Consider the following 20,868-nt stretch of genomic DNA (forward strand, 5'->3'; position numbering starts at 1 on the left):
AGTTCTTATGTTTAAATCTTTAATCCATCTGGAGTTAATTTTTGTATAAGGTATAAGGAAGGAGTCTAGTTTCAGCTACCTGCATATGGCTAGCCAGTTTTCCCAACACCATTTATTAAACAGGGAATCCTTTCTCCACTGCTTGTTTTTGTCAGGTTTGTCAAAGATCAGATGGTTGTAAATGTGTGGGATTGCTTCCGAGGCTTCTGTTCAGTTCCATTGGTCTGTATCTCTGTTTTGGTACCAGTATCATGCTGTTTTGATTATTGTAGCCTTGTAGTATAGTTTGAAATCAGGTAGCGTGATGCCTCTAGCTTTGTTCTTTTTGCTTGGGATTGTCTTGGATATGCGGGCTCTCTTTTGGTTCCATATGAAGTTTAAAGTGTTTTTTCCAGTTCTGTGAAGAAGGTCAATGGTAGCTTGATGGGTATAGCATTGAATCTATAAATTATTTTGGGCAGAATGGCCATTTTCATAATATTAATTCTTCCTACCCATGAGCATGGAATGTTTTTCCGTTTGTTTGTGTCCTCTCTTATTTCATTTAGGAGTGGTTTGTAGTTCTCCTTGAAGAGATCTTTTACATCCTTTGTTAGTTGTATTCCTAGGTATTTTATTCTCTTGGTAGCAATTGTAAATGTGAGTTTGCTCATGATTTGGCTCTCTGTTCATCTGTTGTTGGTGTATAGGAATGCTTGTGATTTCTGCACATTGATTTTGTATCCTGAGACTTTGCCGAAGTTGCTTATCAGCTTGAAGTTTTGGGCTGAGACGATGGGGTCTTCTAAATATAAGATCATGTCATCTGCAAATAGGGACACTTTGACTTCTTCTTTTCCTAATTGAATGCCCTTTATTTCTTTTTCTTGCCTAATTGCTCTGGCCAGAACTTCCAATACTATATTGAATAGGAGTGGTGAGAGAGGGCATCCTTGTCTAGTGCCAGTTTTTAAAGGGAATGCTTCCAGTTTTTGCCCTTTCCATATGATATTGGCTGTGGGTTTGTCATAAATAGCTTTTATTATTTTGAGATACATTCCACTGATACCTAGTTTATTGAGAGTTTTTAGCATAAAGGGCTGTTGAATTTTGTTGAAGGCCTTTTCTGCATCTATTGAGATAATCATGTGGTTTTTGTCTTTGGTTCTTTTTATGTGGTAGATTACATTTATAGACTTGTGTATGTTGAACCAGCCTTGCATCCCCAGGATGAAGTCTACTTGATCATGGTGGATAAGCTTTTTGATGTGCTGTTGGATTCAGTTTACCAGTATCTTATTAAGAATTTTCACATTAATGTTCATCATGGATATTGGCCTGTAGTTTTCTTTTTTAGTTGTGTCTCTTCCAGGATTTGGTATCAGGATGATGTTGGTGTCATAGAAAGAATTAGGGAGGATTCCCTATTTTTGGATTTTTTGGAATAGTTTCAACAGGAATGGTACCAGCTCCTCTTTGTACGTCTGGTAGAATTCGGCTATGAACTTGTCTGGACCTGGACTGTTTTTGGTTGGTAGGCTATTAATTGCTGCCTTGACCTCAGACCTTCTTATTGGTCTATTCAGGGTTTCAACTTCTTCCTGGCTTACTCTTGGGAGTGTGCAAGTGTCCAGGAATTTATCCATTTCTTCCAGGTTTACTGGTTTATGTGCATAGAGCTGTCTGTAGTAATCTCTAATGGTAGTTTGTATTTCTGAGGAATCGGTGGTGATCTCCCCTTTATCATTTTTTATTGCATCTATTCGTTTTTTCTCTCTTTTCTTTTTTATTAGTCTAGTGTCTATTTTGTTGATCTTTTCAAAAAACCAGCTCTTGGATGTATTCGTTTTTTGGAGGGTTTTTTGTGTCTCTGTCTCCTTCAGTTCTGCTCTGATCTTAGTTATTTCTTATCTTCTGCTTGCTTTTGAGTTTTTTTGATCTTATTCATTCTATCTATTTTTTTGCATTAACTATCCCCATTTTCCCTCCACTACCCTTCTCAAACTTTGGGAACCATCATTCTACTCTCTATCTCTAAGTGGTCACTTTAATTTTTAGCTCCCACATATAAGTGAGAACATGTGAAGTTTGTCTTTCTGTGTTTGTCTTATTTCACTTAATATTATGACCTCCAGTTTCATCCAAGTTGTTGCAAATGATAGGATCTCATTCTATTTTATGGCTGAATAGTACCCCATTGTGTATATGTACATTTTCTTTATCCATTCATCTGGTGATGGACACTACGACTGCTTCCAAATCTTGGCTATTGGGAATAGTGCTACAATAAACATGGGAGTGCAGATATCTCTTTGATATGCTGATTTCCTTTCTCTTAGGTATATACCCGGCAGTGAGATTGATGGATCATATGGTAGCTCTATTTTTAGTTTTTTAAGGAACCTCCAGACTCTTCTCCATAGTGGTTGTACTGTTTACACTCTCACCAACTGTGCATGAGGGTTCCATTTTCTCCATACCCTCACCAGCATTTGTTATGGCCTGACTTATGGATAAAAGCCATTTTTATTGGGGTAAGCTTTCTCATTGTAGTTTTGATTTGTATTTCTCTGATAATAATGTTGAACACCTTTTGCATATGCCTGATTACAGTTTGTATGCCATCTTTTGAGAAACATCTATTAAGATCTTGCCCTTTTTTAAATTAGATTATTGGATTTTTTCCTATGGAGTTGTGTTAGCCCCATATATATTCTGTTTATTAATTCCTTTTCAGATGAGTACTTTGTAAATATTTTCTCCTATTGTATGGGTTGTCTCTTCACTTTATTGATTGTTTCCTTTACTATGCAGAAGCATTTTAAGTTGATGTGATCCCATTTGTCCATTTTGCTTTGGTTGCCTGTGCTTATGGTTTATACTCAAGAAAGGTTTGCTCAGAGCATTGTCCTAAAGAGTTTCCCCAATGTTTTCTTGTAGTAGTTTCATTAATTGAGGACTTAGATTTAAGTCTTTACTCCATTTAGTTTTGATTTTTGTATATGGCAAGAAATAAGGGTCTAGTTTCATTCTTCTGTATATGAACATCCAGTTTTGCAAGTGTAATTTATTGAAGAGACTATCTTTTCTTTCTTAATTTTCTGTCTGGAAGATCTGCCCAATGCTGAAAATGGGAAGTCTCTAGCTATTATTGTATTGGGGTTTATCTCTCTCTTCAGCTCTGATAATATTTGCTTTATATATAGAGCTGCTCCAGTGTTTGGTGCATATATATTCACAATTCATATGTTCTTTTGTTGAATTGGCCCCTTTATTATTATATATTGACCTTCTTTGTCTCTTCTCATAGTTTTAGTCTTGAAATCTATTTTGTGACATATAAGTATAGCTACCTGCTTTTGAGTTTCACTGACATGGAATATCTTTTTCTATCTTTTTTTTATTTTCAGACTGTGTCTTTCTAGGAGAAGTGGTTTTCTTGTAGGCAACAGATCATCGGGTCTCCATTCAGCCACTCTTTGTCATTTAATTGGAGAGTTTTGTCTATGTTCAATGTTATTGCTGATAAATAAGGACTTACTCCTGCCATTCTGTTATTTGTGTTTTGGTTGCTTTGTGGTCTTCTCTTCCTTCTTTCCTTCCTTCCTGTCTTCATTTTTATTGAAGGTAGCTTTCTCTGGTGGTATGATTTAATTACTTCCTTTTTTTTTTCTGTATATCTGTTCTATGTTTTTTGACATAGAACATGTCAAAAAACATAGAACAGATATACAGAAAACAAAAGGAAGTAATTAGAACATGTCAAAAAACATAGTATGGCTTGCAAATGCTGTCTTATCACCCATTATTTTAAGCTAATAACACTGCATAAACAAACAAATAAGCAAAAAGAAAACTAATAAAAACTCTACACCCTAACTTTCTCCCTCCACTTTTTAACATTTTGTTGTTTCTCTTTATATCTTATTGTACTGTCTATGTCTTAAATATTTCTTGTAGTTATTTTTGGTTGGTTCATCTTTTAGTGTTTCTGCTTAAGAGTAGTTTACACACCACAGTTACAATGGCATAATAATCTGTGTTTTCCTGTGTACTTGCTATTTTAGTTGTTACTTACAGTGAGTTGTATACCTTCAGATGAATATTCTTATTGCTCATTAACATACTTTTCTTTCTGATTGAAGTACTCCCATTAGCATTTATTCTAGAACAGTTCTGATGTTGATGAAATTCCTCAGCTTTTACTTGTCTGGGAAAGTTTTTATTTCTCCTTTATGTTTGAAGGATATGTTCACTGTATATACTATTGTAGGATAATAGGCTTTTTTTTCTCTCCAGCACTTTAAACATTCCATGCCACCCTCCCATGGTTGGTAAGGATTCTGCTGAAGAGTCTGCTGCCAGAGGTAGTGGAGCTCCTCTTCGTATGTTATTTGCTTCTTTTATCTTGCTGCTTTTAGGATCCTTTCTTTATCCTTGATCTTTGAAAGTGTGATTATTAAATGCCTTGAGATAGTCTTCTTTGGGTTAAATCTGTTTGCTGTTCTATAACCTTCTTGTACTTGGATATCGATATGTTTCCTAGGTTTAGAAAGTTCTCATTATTATTTCTTTGAATAAACTTTCTACTCCCACATCTTTCTCTACCTCCTCTTTAAGGCCAATAACTCTTAGATTTGCCCTTTTGAAACTATTTTCTAGACTTCGTTGGCATGCTTTTTAAAATTCTTCTTACTTTTGCCTCCTCTGACTGTGTACTTTCAAATAGCCTGTCTTCACACTATTTCTTTCTTCTGCTTGATGAATTCCGCTATTAGAAGATTCTGATGCATTCTTCATTATGTCAATTGCATTTTTCTACTCTGAAATTTCTGCTTGATTCTTTTTAATTCTTTCAAACTCTTTGTTAAATTTATCTGATAGAATTCTGAATTCCTTCTTTGTGTTATCTCGAATGTCTTTGTGTTTCATCAAAACAGGTATTTTGAATTCTTTGTCTGAAAGGTCATATATCTCTGTTTCTCCAGGATTGGTCCCTGGTGTTCTATTTAGTTCATTTGGTGATGTCATGTTTTCCTGAATGATCCTGATGCCTGTGGATGTTCCTTGAAGTCTGTGCATTGAAGAGTTAGGTATTTATTTTATTTTTTGCAGTCTGGGTTTATTTGTACCCGTCCTCCTTGGGAAGGCTTTCCAGATATTCAAAAGCACTTTGGTATTGTGATCTAAGCTATATCTGCGTTAGGGAGCACCCTTAGTCCAGTAACACTGTGCTTCTTGCAGACTCATAGAGGGACCACCTTGATGGTCTTGAATAAGATCCAGAAGATTTATCTGGATTACCAGGGAGAGACTCTTGTTCCCTTCTCTTACTTTCTCCCAAACATACAGAGTCTCTCTGTCTCTCTTTGTGCTAAGCTGCCTGGAGCTGAAAGCAGGGTGACACAACACCAAGATTGGGACTGCACTGGGTTAGACCTGAAGGCACCACAGCATTACATTCCACCCAAGGCCTGCTTTAACCACAGCCTGCCTATCACCTATATTCACTCAAGGCCCTTGAGAATCTACAATCATTAGATTGTGAAGCCAGTCATAATTGTGTCCTTCCTTTCCAGGCAGCAAGTTCCCTTGGGCTCTGGGTGGGGCTGGAATAAAAATTTAGAAATCTGCCTGGTGTTCTCTTCTACTATGGCTGACATGGCACTCAAACCATGAGACACAGTCCTTCCAATTATTCTGTCCCCCTTCTACAAAGGAACCTCAACCCATGGCCATCACCACTACAGGTCCATAGGAAGTACTGCCATGCTACTGCTGTTGTACTGGCCAGAGCATAGAAAGTCAACACCAAGACAAAAGTATGCCAAATTGCAAGGTCTTTACTGCTGGAGGCCACAAAGGACTCATGTCTCTCCAACCCATGGCCCTGAAAGGAGGGTGTCAGGACCTTTTATACCCATAAAACCACCTCAGGAGTGAGGGTGAGGGGCGGGGGTGGGGTGAGGGGCTTCAGACATTCTCAGGGCTAGTGGATTCTGTAAATCACCTCCTGGGTGGAGATAAGGGTGAGGGGCTCCAGACATTCCAGTGGATTCCTGGGCGAAGATGAGGGTGAGGGGCTCCAGACACTCCAAGGGCCAGGGGACTTCTGACATTCTGATTGTTACTTAAGTGGTTCACAAAAGTCAAGATTAGCATTTGTTTACACATTGTTGGGTAGGGTGGAAATTACAGTCCTTAATTACATATTCACATTTGGGTTATAGAGAGCAGTTTCAACAGAAAGCCAAGGTACGGTTGAGGTATGCAGTTTTGTGGGGCTTTTACCATGTCACACTGCTAATGTTAACTTGAGGCCCAAGGGCTCTTTAATCAGCTTGTGGTGAATGCTGCCAGGCCTGGGCCTCACCCTTCAGGGCAGTGGGCTACCCTTTGGCCCAGGGCAGGTACAGAAATTCATTTCAGGGGCCAAGGCCTAGAATTGGGAACCTCAAGCTCTTGCTCAGTGCTCTACCTCACTGTAGTCAAGCTGGTACCTAAGATATAAGAAAAGTCCCCTTTACTTTTCCCTCTGCTTTTCTCATGCAGAAGGAGTATCTCACCATAGCTACCACACCTGGAAATATGCTGGGTCTCACCTGAACTCAGTACATCTCAGTCTCACCCAAGCTCATGGCATACTACCTGGGTATCACTGGTGGTTATTCAGGGCCAAACATCTCTTTAGTCAGCAGATAATTGGTCCTGCCATGACTGGGTCCTTCCCTTCAAAGTAGTAGGTTTCCTTCTGGCCCAGGTTATGTCTGGGAATATTGTCCAGGAGCTGGGACCTGGAATGGGGGCCTCACGACTCTTACTAATGTCCTATTCTACTGTGGCTGAGCTAGCATTCAAGATACAAGACAAAATCCTCTCTTCTCTCTCCTCTTATCAAGTGGAAGGAAGGGGTTTGTTTTTGAGCCACAAGCTATGCAGCCTGGGGTTGGGGAGGGGTGGTATAAGCACTCCCTTATCCTCCCCAGCTGGTGTCTCAGCAGGCTATGTGCCCCTCAAGTCCACTCTCACCTAGGAGTTGCAGTCTGTGACCTAGACTGCCTTTCACATTTAAGAACACTGTCTGATGGTGGCAAGTCTTGCTGGAACTCAAGTTCTGACTGCTGGGATGTGTGATTCCACTCTAGCTTGGGCTAGTCTATATGCTTCCTCCATAGGCAGGCATCATCTGAGTTTAGCATGGTTTCATTTTTAGTTGTGACAGGGCAGTACTGAATTCAATGCAAAGTCTCACAATTACTGCCCTCTGCCTCTCCCAAGCACAAAGATTCTTTCTCCATGTCACACAGCTACTGCCAAGGGATGGGGGATAGGTGAAATTGGTGATTCACGACTGTCTTTTTTATCCTCTTCAGTGCCTCTTTCAGTGATATAAAGTTAAATCTAAGTACTATGAGTGCTCAACTGATTTTTGGTTCTTATGAAGGTATTTTTTAATGTAGATAGTTGTTAAATTTGGTGTTCTTGCATGGGGGACACTTGGTAGAGCCTTCTATTTTGCCATCTTGCTCCACCTTCCAATTTCTATTTCATGAATGCATCATAATTTACTTAATAACTCCCCTACTGTTGCCTATTTTTAATTTTCTCTATTATATATTTTTCTGATGACCATTACTATGTAATAATTTTCCCCATATTTTTGGATAATTTTCTGACAAGATATTTCTGAGAGAGGCATTACTAAGAATAAAAACATGAACATTTAAGGAATAAAAATGTAAAAATACAATAAAAATATAAACACATGTAAATATTCATACATGTCACTAAATTGCTTCCTAAGAAAGTCATGATGTCAATTTCTACTATCATTGGAAGGCACCATATGTATTGAAATAAGAGCTGTTGATTGGAATGCTCTACCACATTTAATTGGGAGTTATCTTGGCTATGAGGGAAAGCTGAATGACCTAAAAGGTTCCTCCCAACTACAAGAGTCACTGGTTAGAAATGACTAAATGGCTTTCAGAGAACTGGCTATTCAATAATGACTTCCTTATGAAGTTGGAGCCTTAGTTCACTTCAGTCACTGTACTAGCTGCTGAGAATGAAATCCCTGTTTTTAAAGAGCTTATAGTCTAGTGGTGAGAAAGTTATCTAAATAGGGAATTTCAATATAATGGTAAATGATAATATCTGGGGCATTTCTAGGGTGTTATGGGATCTCAGAGGAGAGACCCTTAAGCAAAGAAAGATGGGGAAAATATTGTAGACAGGGGAATCAGCATTATCAAAGTATTGGTGAAGAGCATACATTGTATGTATTGTGTGTATGTGTCTACAAGCTACTTAGTTTTATTTAAGGATAAAGTATGAAATAAAGTATGCTAGACACTTATAGGATAGGCAGAGGCTAGGTCATAGGTAACTTTATATGCCACACTAAGAAGTCTGAACTTTATTATATAGGCAATGAAGAGATATTTGAGGATTTAAAGAAAATGAGTGATGAAGTCAGATGTCATGATAGATAACATATTTCTCTCTCTCTCTCTTTTTTTCTTTCTTTTTTTCTTTTTTTTTTTGAAATGGAGTCTCACTCTGTTGCCCAGGATTGAGTGCAATGGTGCAATCTCGGCTCATTGCAACCTCTGCCTTCTGGGTTCAAGTGATTCTCCTGCCTCAGCATCCCAAGTAACTGGGATTACAGGCACAAGCCACCATGCTCGGCTAGTTTTTATATTTTTAGTAGAGACAGGGTTTCACCATGTCGGCGAGACTGGTCACAAACTCCTGACCACAAGTGATGCACACACTTAGCCTCCCAAAGTGCTGGGATTACAGGTATGATCCACCGTACTCAGCTGATAGATAACTTTTCTGATTGTGGTGGAAAAATAAATACTTTTTAATGAAGCAAGACTAGGAGCAAGGAGACCTGTTAGGAGACTTTTGTAATATCCAACTGAGAAATAGTAAAAGCTTAAATCAGGGCAGTGGCAGTATAGAAGCATGGAGGGAAAGGAAAGGCTCAAAAATTATGTTGAATGTCAATTTGGCAGAAGTTGATAATTAATTGAATGTGGGGGCTGATAGAAAACAACTGCATAAAAGTCAAGATAATAAAAGTTTCCAGAAATCAAAGCTCAACAGGTTAACTGCAAAAGAAAGATTCCAGGGGCACAATAAAGAAATGTCTATTTGATTTGGCAACATGGATGTCACTGGTGGATTATGCATAAGTCATTTCAGAGAAGTAGCGAAGGAGCATTGAGTTGAAGGTAAGGAAATATAGACACTGAGTATAAGTGTACTATAGTAATCTCTTAAGAAACTTACTGGTGTCTACTCTTGCCCTAGTACCTTGCCGTTTTCATTACTGGTTAATATGAGTTGTAATAAAAAACAAATGCCCACTTTCCATGTTCATAAATATACAAGCTATTCTTACTATTAAAAAAAAAGAAACTTGGCTCAAAAAAAAAAGAACAGAGAGAATTAATACAGTTGTTGGAGAGATAATCTAGGGTCAACAGAACTTTTTTTTAATTTGGAGGAACTCAAGATTCTTTATAAGCAGGAGAAAAAGGACCACCAAAGAGGGAGAACTTGAAGGTATAGGATAGAAGAGATAATTGATGGAGCAAGATATTGGAGTAAATAGAAGAAAGTCCAGTCAAGATTAGATGTAGAGATGTTGACTTTATATAGAAAAGGGGAGACTCTGCCTATAACTAGATGGGAAGAGGGAAACTTGGATGTGGAAGTAAGTTTGTTAGTGGAATCAGGATGATAAAGTTGTTCATTCCTAAAGGGTGCAGAGTGTTCCAGAGAGAAAGAGAAAAATATATATTCAAAGACCTGGAGTGAGAGGTGGAGAGAGTATGATGGGTTTGAGTAACTAAAATGAAAATTCAGTAGGACTAGGACATAAACTGAGAGGGGCAGGCAGAAGAAAGGATTAAAAATGAGGACAAAGTGGTAGTTGAGACCAGATCAGGGTAGGTCTTGTAAGCCACATTATGAGTTTGAGCTTCATTTCAAGGGTAGAAGAAAGTTTGTAACGGTTTGTGTGTGACATGGTCAGCTTTGTATTTGGAAGCATCACTTTTGGTGTACTGTGAATAATGGGTAGAGAGGCAAGGGATAAGGCAGGGAGAACAATGTGGAAGCTGATAGAGTAGCCCTTGTAATGGATAATAGTGACTGGACTAATGCATTGCCTATGAAATGGAAAGAAATAGATGGAATTGAGAGATTTTTTTTAGGAAGTAAGAATTGACAAGTCTTGATGATGGATAGGATGTAGAGGAGAGGGAGAGAAAGAAGTCAAGAATAACTCTCAAGTTTTCTAGCTTGGGCAACTGAGAAGGTGGTGGCACCATTTACTGAGACAAGAAACTCCAGGGGAGGAGTAGGTTTAGAGGTATATTAACAAGTTCATTTATGGACACATTGAGCTTTAGATGCCTATGAAACATAATATATTAATTCATTTATTCATTCACTCAATAAATATTTACTGAGCACCTACTATGCCAGGCACTGGGCTATGTCCTGGGAATATAGCAGTGGACAAATTCCAAGACTCATGGAACTTGTAGTCTTACTTAAATTCAAGTAGTCATATTGATATTTGAGTGAAGCTAAGGAGAAAGTGTAAGGCTAAGGTATAGAATTGGGCATATGCATGAAATCACCCAGAGTCACTGGGAAAGATGAAAATATATGGGCAGAGTAAGGAAGAGGTACTTATAAAGAAAGCTGAGAAGTAGTGACTAGAGGTAGGAAGGAAATCAGAAGATGTGGTATCACAGAAACAAAAATATAAGAGTGATTCAACAAATCAGGTAAGAATGTCACTGTTCATTGGATTTAGTGACAAGGTGAGTATTGGTTAGCTATGGGGTGTATCACTGAAGTAGTATGGGCAGATACTCAATTTCAGTGGGTTTAGGAATGAATAGGAAAGGAAATGAAGAAGGGTTGTGTAGATGTCTCGAAAGTTTTAGCCATGAAGAGGAAAGACATATCAGTAGTAGCTGGGAGAGAAATGTGGGTATCCTAAGTTCAGACTGTGACACTGAGGATACAGTCCTTCAGACTTCCAAGTGTGCCCAAGATTTCTGACACAACTGCTATAATTTAAATGTATTTCCTCCAAAAATCAGGTTTTGTCAATGTGTTGGTATTAAGAGGTGATTATGCCATAAGGGCTTCTCCCTCATGAATAGGATTAAGGCCCTTATGAAAGAAGTTTCACACAGCATTTGGTTTGCTTGTGCTTCCATCTTCTGCCATGTGAGGACACAGCATCTCTACCCTTCAGAGGATGCAGCAACGAGACCCATTCTTGGAAGCAGAGAGTAGCCCTCACCAGATAACTGAATCAGCCAGTGCCTTGATTTTAGACTTTTCGGTCTCCAGAACTGTGAGAAATAAATTCATGTTCTTTATAAATTGCCCAGTTTATGGTATTCTGTACCACAGAATTATAGCCTTACAAATGGACTAAGACAAATTGGTACCAGATGAGTGGGGTGTTGCTATTAAAAATACCTAAAAATGCAGAAGAATCTTTGGAACTGACTAATGGGTAGAGGATGGAACAGTTTTGAAGTGAATGCTGGAAAAAGTGTGTATTGCTGTGAATGGATCATTAAGGGTGATTCTGGTGAGAGCTAAGAAGAAGAGGAGAGCACTAGAAAAAGCCTCAGTGTTTTTAGAGATTACTTTAGTGTCCATGAACAGTATGTTGGTAGAAATACGGACAGTGATGAGGTCTCAGACAGAAATGAGAAACAAGGTTTGGAAACAGGAGGAAAGTTCATCCTTGTTGTAAAGTGGCAAAGAACTTGGCTGAGCTGTGTCCATGTACTATAACTTTGTGGAAGGCAGAATTTAAGAGCAATCAAGTAGGCTATTTGGTGGAAGAAATCTCTAAGCAACAAAGTGCTCAGGGTGCTGCATGACTTTTCTTAACTGCTTTTAGTAAAATTCAAGACGAGAGAGACAATTTAAAGATGGAATTTATAATCGAAAGGGAAGCAGAATGTAAGTATTTGGGAAATTCTCAGCCTAGTAATATAAAGAATAAAAAAAGATATTTAGGAGAGAAAATCAAGCATGCAGCCAAGAGATTGCCTTATGGGGAGATTAGTATGAATAGAAGGAAGCCAGGTGCTATTCGTTAAGACAACGGGTGAGATCCCAGAGGAATTCCAAACAGCTTCAAGACTGCCATCATGCCAATCACAGGCCTAGAATTCCAGGATCTTAAGGGCAGAATAGCTTTGAGAGAGGTGCCCAGGGCACCTGCAGGACCTTGGGGCTTGGTGCCCAGGGCTGCCTCAAATCTGTGATCCCTGAACTCCGATGTAGCACTTCTTGGCCACATAGCTGTGGCTCAGGTGGGCTCAGTTTGGCCCAGGTAGGGCACTCTGTAAAGGGTGCAAGTGGTGAGTCTTGGCAGTGTCCACACGGTACTTATTCTTCAGGTGCACAGAGTGCATAAGCTGTGGAGGTGTGGCTTCCCCCACCAAGATTTCACAGGATGCCTCAGAGAGCCATCAGAGGCCTGGACTGAGAGCTATCATAGTGGAAGTGGTGTTGATAAAGCCCCCACTAGGGTAATGACCAGCAGAACTGTGGAACTGGGGCCACTACAGAGATCCCCCACTAGGGAAATGCTTAGTGGAGTCATGGGCTGCCCCAGGGACCTTCAAACTGCAGAGCCACCAGTGTGCAACACCAGACTGGGAAAACCTCAGGCACCTGACTCCAACCTATGAGATCTGCAGCATGGGCTATGCCCAGCTCTGGGGACACAGCCCCAGCCCAGTGTGTTCAGAATTTTGAGTAAATATCAAATGCTCCTAGGGGCCTGCCTTGAACAACAAAGACACTCCTGTAATTCCAGAAATTCCAAGGGTTTAAAGGTTACCTCTCAAGAGTCAGGGATGAAGGCCAGACCTCTCTTTGAGAAGTCCAATTTTTTTGCTAGACAGTAGGATTAAGTGAGGTTTTTTGTTTGTTTGTTTGTTTTTATATTTACTTAGTCTTATTTGCATGAATTGGGTTTGGGCATGCTAAAATGCTAATTGGTAATGGGGAGCTTCAAAGTTGGAGATAGAGGGCCAAGTTAAGACAGCAAGATTCTTGAAAAGAAGGGATGGATCCAGACAACAGAGGTACAAGGGGATTAGCCTCCTGCCATACAACATCAGGGAAAAAGGAAAGGATAAGGGCTGATTTGATGACAGGACATATATGGAAGTCTTGACCAACGGCCTCTAATTTATTTGTGAGGTAGAAAATAAAATCATTTGCTGAGAACAAGGAAGGTCAAGAATATGAGGAGAATGGATAATATAGGAACTAATTGCCACAAACCAGGAAAATCCAGCAAGCCAGGAGAGCTGAGCTAAGAGTCTATTTGATATTTTAACACTGATGACCAAGAATGTATAGTGGCATCAGTCTGCAGGGTCTCATAATAAGTTCAATAATGCAGCTCAGGCTTAGAGGATTCTGATAAAAATATTCAGAAATGGTGTTCTGCAATGTTCCCAATTATAGGGCAAGAAAAATGAAGTTTCTTGTAAAGCAAGGAGGTAAAGAAAGTATCTGGTGACAATTTAGAGGCTACTGGTCACCTCCAAAGGGCACAGATAAATGGTTTGGAAGGAGAACTTGCAACTAGTGCAGGAGAGGAAGCACAAGACAGTATTTATAAAGGAGTACAGATGAGAATGAGGGTCTAGAGAGATTTGCATTTGGGTTCTAAGGTGGACAGTAGGAGAAACATGGTAGATTCATAGTCCTTAGCACTGAAAATGGAACTACTGGGCCAAGTTAATAACATTCATCAGGACTCTCCCTTGTGGTGCTCTGTGCAGAGTTACAGGTGTCAGTCTTCAGATGGAAGTTCAGTTGTGTATGGCTTATGCCCTTGAGATTGGGGTAGCAGGGCAGAGAGGAAAGGGGTCTATGATGGCAGCTTCTTTACCCAAGTGCAATGAATTGATATTAGTCACTGTTGTCTTTTAAGTAGTGAAACAGGAATGTCTCTCTGATTAGAAAGCACAGTTAAGAGTCTGCAGAAAAGGAAGTCAGGCCTAGCACCACCAGTCTCTATTAGGAATGAGTATTTGGTGAGTACCTTTGCAACAAATAATATCCATGCACTGTCCATGCTTCTGAGACCTTACATATTAATATGCTGTGAACAACTTCTACCTGCCAGTATTCTTGTTTTCATGCCTGAGGAATTTTTCCAGAGGACCACTGGTACTCTCCCACAAGAAGCACTGGGGAATTCTCAATGTCAAAAGTAGCCCTCATTCAATGACTAACAGAATACCCAAGCCTTGTATATTCCTGAGTGGAGTTATCTGAAGCATGTATTTTGTACCAGTTCTTAGAGTTTTCCCAGGGGATTAAGCTTCAGTCACTCTGGCAGCAGTCTTAATATTCATGCCCCTTATTGGCTGCCTTTTCTTCCCTTACTTCCCTGCTTCCCTGGATATGTTCCCTGAACCTCCTCAAAAACCATGTACACTGGAATCCTTGTTTTGGGGTCTGCTTTTCAGAGACTCCAAGCTAAGTCAACCTTCTATGAGCCTGTTATTTTGCCTATATTATCTAATTTAATCCTATCAACAACTTTGGCAATAGATATGATTATTCTCATTTTAGAGGTGAAGAAATTAAGGTTCAATATGGTTAGGCAACTTAGCCCAGGTAAAAGTTTTAAACAGTAGAGCTGAGATTTGAACCCAGGTTTTATCATTTCTAATGCACAGCACCACAGGGACAGGAGATAGCTATCTAGCATAAGGAGATTTCAGCACAGAAAAACTCCTTATTTCTTTATTTCCTGTATTTTAGAAATGAATATTTTATACTACTTATTTTGGGGCAATTATTTCTGTTTGTTTTCTTAGCTTTTGGTAAACTTCCCTTTGAAAATATTAGTCTTCCTTTCCATTACCAAATGGAGGAAGAAATGGTGTTTTTATTTCATTCTAATTACAAGGAGAAGTGCATGTGTGGCTGTCCCACTCAGCGTGGCAATCATCATTCTGAAGCTCATTATTGCTGAGATCTTAAGGTTTGGTTTTACTAAGGAATCCCATTCATTATCAAGGGCATGCAGCAAAAAATAGATTCTGGAGAGTTAAATATAGAGAGTCCAGGCCATCATTTAGATGTCAGAGTCATAAAGAAAATGACAATGATTCACAGAGTGTCAGAACAGGAACAAATCTCAAATACCACCCTGTTCACTTCATTTACAGATGAAAGACCTGAGACCCAGAGAGGTTAAATAACATGCCAATGCCAGAGGTCATAGGAAGGTAGTACAGAATAGGGGCAGAGCCAAGTCACCTGAATAAAATGATTTTTCTATCCATGACATCACAGTGACCCAGATTTTATTTTGTCAACTTCCTACTCCAAGTCCTCAAGTTGAAAGTTTTTAAAAAATGTTTCTAATTGCCAAGTGGGCCACACAAATATTGGTCTCTTCTTTTGCTTTGTTCCTAGAGTAGAAACTGGGAAACATCTAAGAAGATGAGTTTGAAATGGGTGATATTTCTCACATGCCTTTTCTGTGTTTCTTACTCCTTCCTTTTTGTTTCTTACCTCCAGAGATTTATTTTCCCTTTCTGATAGAAGGGTTTAGGCTTGAAGGTGCCTATATTGGTTAAATATTGTAGCAGTCTTAGAACATGGCCCCCAAATTCTTTGACACTCCTCAAAAAGCAAGTTCTGTATCCTCTGCCCTTGACTATGGGCTCTTAGAATTCTTGACTGATAAAATATGGCAGAAGTGAGGCTGAGCCAGTTTGTGGGTCAAAGCCTTAAGAAATTGGCAGCTTTTACTTTCTGTCTCTTAATATGCTCATTCTTGGAACCCAGCCACCATGTGTGGGAAAGCCAAGGAGAGGTACATGTGGAGAGGCCCCCAGTGAGCTCAAGCTGGAAGCTGGCACCAACTTGCCAGTCACCAGTGAGCCTTCTTGGAAGTGAGTCTTCCAGATTCCTTCCAGCTGTCCCATGTGGAAGAGAGAGAAGCCTTCCCTGCTGAGCTCTGCCCAAATCCCAGATCTGTGAGCAAGTAAATGATTATTGCTGTAAACCACTAAGAATGTTTTTTTTTTTTTTTTTTTTTTTAGTGAGGGTGTGGTTATATAGCAAAAGATAACTAAAGCAGGTATTTCCACAAAAATGCTGCATAACAAACCACTCCCAAAATCATTTGGCTTTAAACAACAGACATTTATTCTCACAGATCTTCAGGTCATTTGGAACAGCTCTGTTCTATGTTTGCCTCTTCTGGGGGTTAGGCGGAGGGGTCGCACTACCCAGGAGAAGCCTTTCTTATGGGATGGCAGAAGTATAAGAGGGCAGGCAAAAGACACAAGGCCCCTTAGGGCCTAGGTTCAGAACTGGCTACTGTTGTTTCTACCAATATGCTATGGGCCAAATCAAGTCACTCACCCAAGCTCCATGTCAACTGGTGAGGAAATATACTTGGTCCTTGTAATCAGAGGAATTGTAAAGTCACAAGTCCCACAACAAAGGTGGAAATACAAAAATAAGTGAAAAATTAGTACCAATTGTGCACCCTACCACAGTGTTTTAATAGAACTGAGCAACTTTGGAATAGGCTGAAAGTATCTCCTTTTTAAAGCATTAAAAGATTCTCTGAGATCTACTATCAGAATGTTTTACTGCTTTTAGCAAATTTAAGAATAAAGTGTAAGTAAATTCAAGAAGAATAAAAAAGAACTTGGATGCACAACATTTTTTTTTAACTTTGAGTGGGCTGGGAAAAATGTACTGAACTCAGAAGAAACAGCTACTGGAAAAACAATACTTATTTTTCCTGTTCGAACTAAGCTCTATGATATCTGGAGGTGAATAATTTTGCCTTTGTAAAGTAGATTCTTCCAGGGAAGATGTTTGTCATATTCCCAGTAAAACCGTAGGTTTCCCATGAGGCTAAAAATACTATTTTTGGGGAGCAGTAGAAAGATATAGTATTCTTCTTTGCCTTTCTATAGATAGTGAAGATTAAATTGGGAGGTTAGTTTACAGTCTGTGAATGCTTCCTTTTAGATAACCTGATTTGGGGTGATATCAAAAGAAAAACACTGTTGATAGTGGATTTACTCTGTGTCAACTTAGCTAACCTGGAACTATGTTTCCCAGAATTTCCTGCTGTCATACTTTTTAGTTCACTTAGGTCACAAGAGACATTTTGGATAAGATTTACACAGTGGAAGTAAAGCAGTGTCCATATTCTTTTTTATATTTGGAAGGACAGTGCAGGGCACAGAGTGTTGTTGCAATTCCCACACATTGTCACTGATCTGCTGGCTCGCCCTGTTGGTGTAGGGCAGCAGCTGGGCATAGAGCTCCTCCAGTTCCTGCCAGATCTTCTAGAGCTTCTCCAAATCCTGGACCACTTTATGCAGCTTCTGGGGGCAACAGTCAGATCTGTCTTTCCTCTAGCTTTAAGTTTGTCTTCCCTTTAACTTCTCTGACTCCTACATCAAATCCATGTTCAGCATTGTGAGGAAGAGCATGGAATTCCCATTTGTGTCACTGCATTATTGAAGTTGGAGGCTTGAGAGAAGTTTGAGACTGGCACACATCCTGGCTTGTCCTCATGGGTTCTAGTTTGTCCCTACTTTCCCTTACATTTTGTCCATCTTTCCTTCCCAGTTACCTGTCCTGCTGACGTCAGGCCCAGCACCAGGTGCAGAAGCTACCATCATACAAAAATCAAGCTTCCTTGATTATGTAAGTCAAATTCCTGTAATAAATCCTTTGCATAAGTGCTTATAGTTTTGCTTCTCTAATCAAACCCTGATGTATATTATGACCTTATGTAAAAGTCAAAATGATTTATCTTTCTAATATTTCTCCCAAATACTCAAATCTTTCAGTCTATAGTAAATGCTTATCAGATGCCAGGCACTGTGTTAAGCATTAAAGGAAATAAGATGAGTAAGACAGATGATGGTTCCTGCCCTGGGAGGCTCAGTATCTATATATATGCTGAGCTATGTAAATAAACCAATAGCCACTGTTAAATACAAAAGATGTTACAATTATCCAACTCCTAAAACAAATTTATATTCTCAACCCAGGATGCTGTAGTGATTTCTCTGTGACCTGTAATGTCTGGGCATAGTAGGGCTGCTTGATGACATACATGTATGATAATGAATAGGGTAACATGGCAATTATTTGCCATGATATTCCAGTGACATGTCACAGTCTTAAATGGCCTAGCAATGCTGGAACAAATTTTTCCCATGCCCAGAGCATAATGCCAGAACTATAAAAGTAGTATTACTGCTGGGTGTGGTGGCTCACACCTGTAATCCCAGCACTTTGGGAGGCCGAGGTGGGCGAATCATGAGGTCAGGAGTTCAAGACCAGACTGATTAACATGATGAAACCCCATCTCTACTTAAAAAAAAAAAAAAAAAAAAAAAAAAGAAGTAGTACTACTAATAAAACCATATAGGTCAAGATTAGAAATCTAGCCTTCTCACTGGAGAAAAGAAAAATGGTTCCCAGGCATCAGGGGTCTGGTGGCAGAAAGGTGGTGAGTGAGTGTGTGTATGTGCAGGTTTCAAGTTATGGGGAGGTTTAGCACCAAACTTAGTGCCCCTGGGAAGAGGCACAAATACCATATAACTTGCTGGAACAAGATAAGAGCAATCTGTGCAGTGATGCTGCCCCTTGCAGCAATGTCTTCTATGCACATATTTCTAAGTTACAGATGACCTCATAATTGGTTGAATATACTATGATAAATCCATGCCACAAAATACTGTGCAACTATAAAAAAAGAATAAGATATGTGTATATGGATTGATGATGGAAAAAGCTCTGAAACACATAAGTTAATCAAGCAAGGGGTCCAGTTATGTATGGTCTGCTACCATGTGGGTTTGTAAAGGAGTAAAACTATCCTGTGTACATAGTTGCTTGTATAAGTATGGAATATCTTTGGAAGGATTCAGAGAAAAAAAACAGTAACATTGGTTACCTCTGAAGGAGAGGACAGGTAGGCTGAGGGACAGGAATAAGAGGAAGACTTGTCGCTAAATACTCTTGCACCTTTTCCATTTCATGCCGTGTAAATTTAGCACTACTTCAAAACATAAATAAATAAAGCAAAAATGTAAAAGTTAGGGGGAATGTGGCCACCTGAATGCAAAAAGCATTTGGAAGATAACCCACCTGTCCTTGGAGCCCCTCAGAGAAAACTGGTGCTCCGAAGGGTGACAATGTGCCCATTGGCTCTGCTACTTACTACAGCATTTGTCCAAAGATACCATATTTCCAAGTACGAGAAAATCCAGGTTCAAAGAAAGAAGTACCTTGCAAACATATGGCTCACTCCATCCAGTCTGGGGTGAAAAGATTAAGGGTGACTATTTGCAGTGAAGACCATTAAAAATGACCATAGCCACTTATTTGATAGAGCTAAGGGCTTCTCTTCTTGACAAACTCCCCAATGTAATGGGGAAACTGGAAGCCCGTGAGGTCATTTTCAAAAATCACTCCATCCATTTACCACATAAACTATCAGAAACAAAGCAAAACACAGCACAACCAAGAATCCAAACATCCTGGAGAGAAACTAAAACGTGATTAAGTGCTGAAACAATGGAAAACTCCTGCCTGCTAAGAACTAACAACACTTGTTAACCACCTCATCAACACACTCAGTCAGCAGAATATAGCCTCGTATGACAGAGCCTCGGGGTTTAAAAAAAGTTGTTGAAGAAGAGAATCCCATTAGAACCTTCTAGTTCAGGCACTCCCACGTCACACTGCATTCCTTAGAGAGTGCAATTCCCATCTCTTTTAGGAGAAGTCAGCCTCTCATTTGCTTACTCGATCACAGGTATTTCCACCTTCATGTCTGTCAAACCACCAACACATAAATTCCACAAGCAGCTGCCTTTTCATCTGTAAGAGAGAGGCAGTGAAGTCCTCAATCTCCCCTCACAAATCCCCCAGGCCCCAGAGTTTAGAAAGCACATTTTTTAGCACAAAATGCTCAGTCTAGCCCTGTCATGATTGTTCTCTTGGTGTTTGTCATTATGCAGGTTTTAAATGTTCAGAGGGAGAGAGATGAAAGGGCTTAGGACCCTTAGGCGCATGGGAAGTCATCTTACCTCAATTAGCTTTTCCTCTATCCTGTCAGTGGGTTTTAGGGGGACATGAAAGGAAACTGCAGCTGCAGGATGCCCCTTTGCCCATCCCCCTCCAAGTCCAACCTACTTTCATCTCTTGCCCTAAAAAATAAATAGGATACCTTGGGTCACAAATCTCACTTTCTACCCTGACTCTATTTCTCTCTTGTTTTAAGATAACCTTTACCGGAACCTTCCTCCCTGCACTCATGATCTTTCTTTCAAGTTTCTTCAGTTTATTATACAGTCAAAATCAAATATCCAAGGTAGAAAATGCTCTGCAATGCAAAGCACATCAACCTTTTTTTCAAAGCATGGTTTTACATGATTATACCATGTTTGAGCTGGCAGAAAATTTAGACATCATTTTTTTTTCAAATCCCTCATTTGTAGGCAACTGAAGCTCAGAAAAGTTAATTGACTTGTCCAAGCTAGTTGCTAAGCCAGTAGGAGGAGAGAAGCTCCTTACTCCTGTTGAGGATATTCATCAATAGATTTCAAGGTGATAATTATATGTTTTTATTTTTTATAATGCATACCTTATGCTTAATCTTGAGCATATTACAGTAATCCATATTGGAAAGTCATTTATCAAATAATATCAACTACCTATAGCATAGTTAAGAATCAGAAAGTAATTAAAAAAGTACCAAATACTCTAAATAAAGGTCTTCAAGTTTATATACTAAGCTTATTC

At 39.4% G+C, this 20,868-nt stretch overlaps 1 long non-coding RNA gene across 2 annotated transcripts in view; it reads left to right on the forward strand.

Annotated features, from left to right (window-relative positions):
• LOC105734663 (uncharacterized) overlaps positions 1-20,868 on the forward strand; it is a 407,309-nt gene that overhangs the window by 314,525 nt on the left and 71,916 nt on the right. For both annotated transcript variants that reach the window (XR_001111584.2, XR_010338193.1), the window contains one exon: positions 17,677-17,754. This is a non-coding gene — a long non-coding RNA (uncharacterized LOC105734663). The remainder of the gene's footprint in view (positions 1-17,676; positions 17,755-20,868) is intronic.

The sequence above is a fragment of the Aotus nancymaae genome, unplaced genomic scaffold (assembly GCF_030222135.1).
Source record: "Aotus nancymaae isolate 86718 unplaced genomic scaffold, 86718_ANA_hifiasm-v0.15.2.pri h1tg000058l, whole genome shotgun sequence".
Classification (NCBI taxonomy): Eukaryota; Metazoa; Chordata; class Mammalia; order Primates; family Aotidae; genus Aotus; species Aotus nancymaae.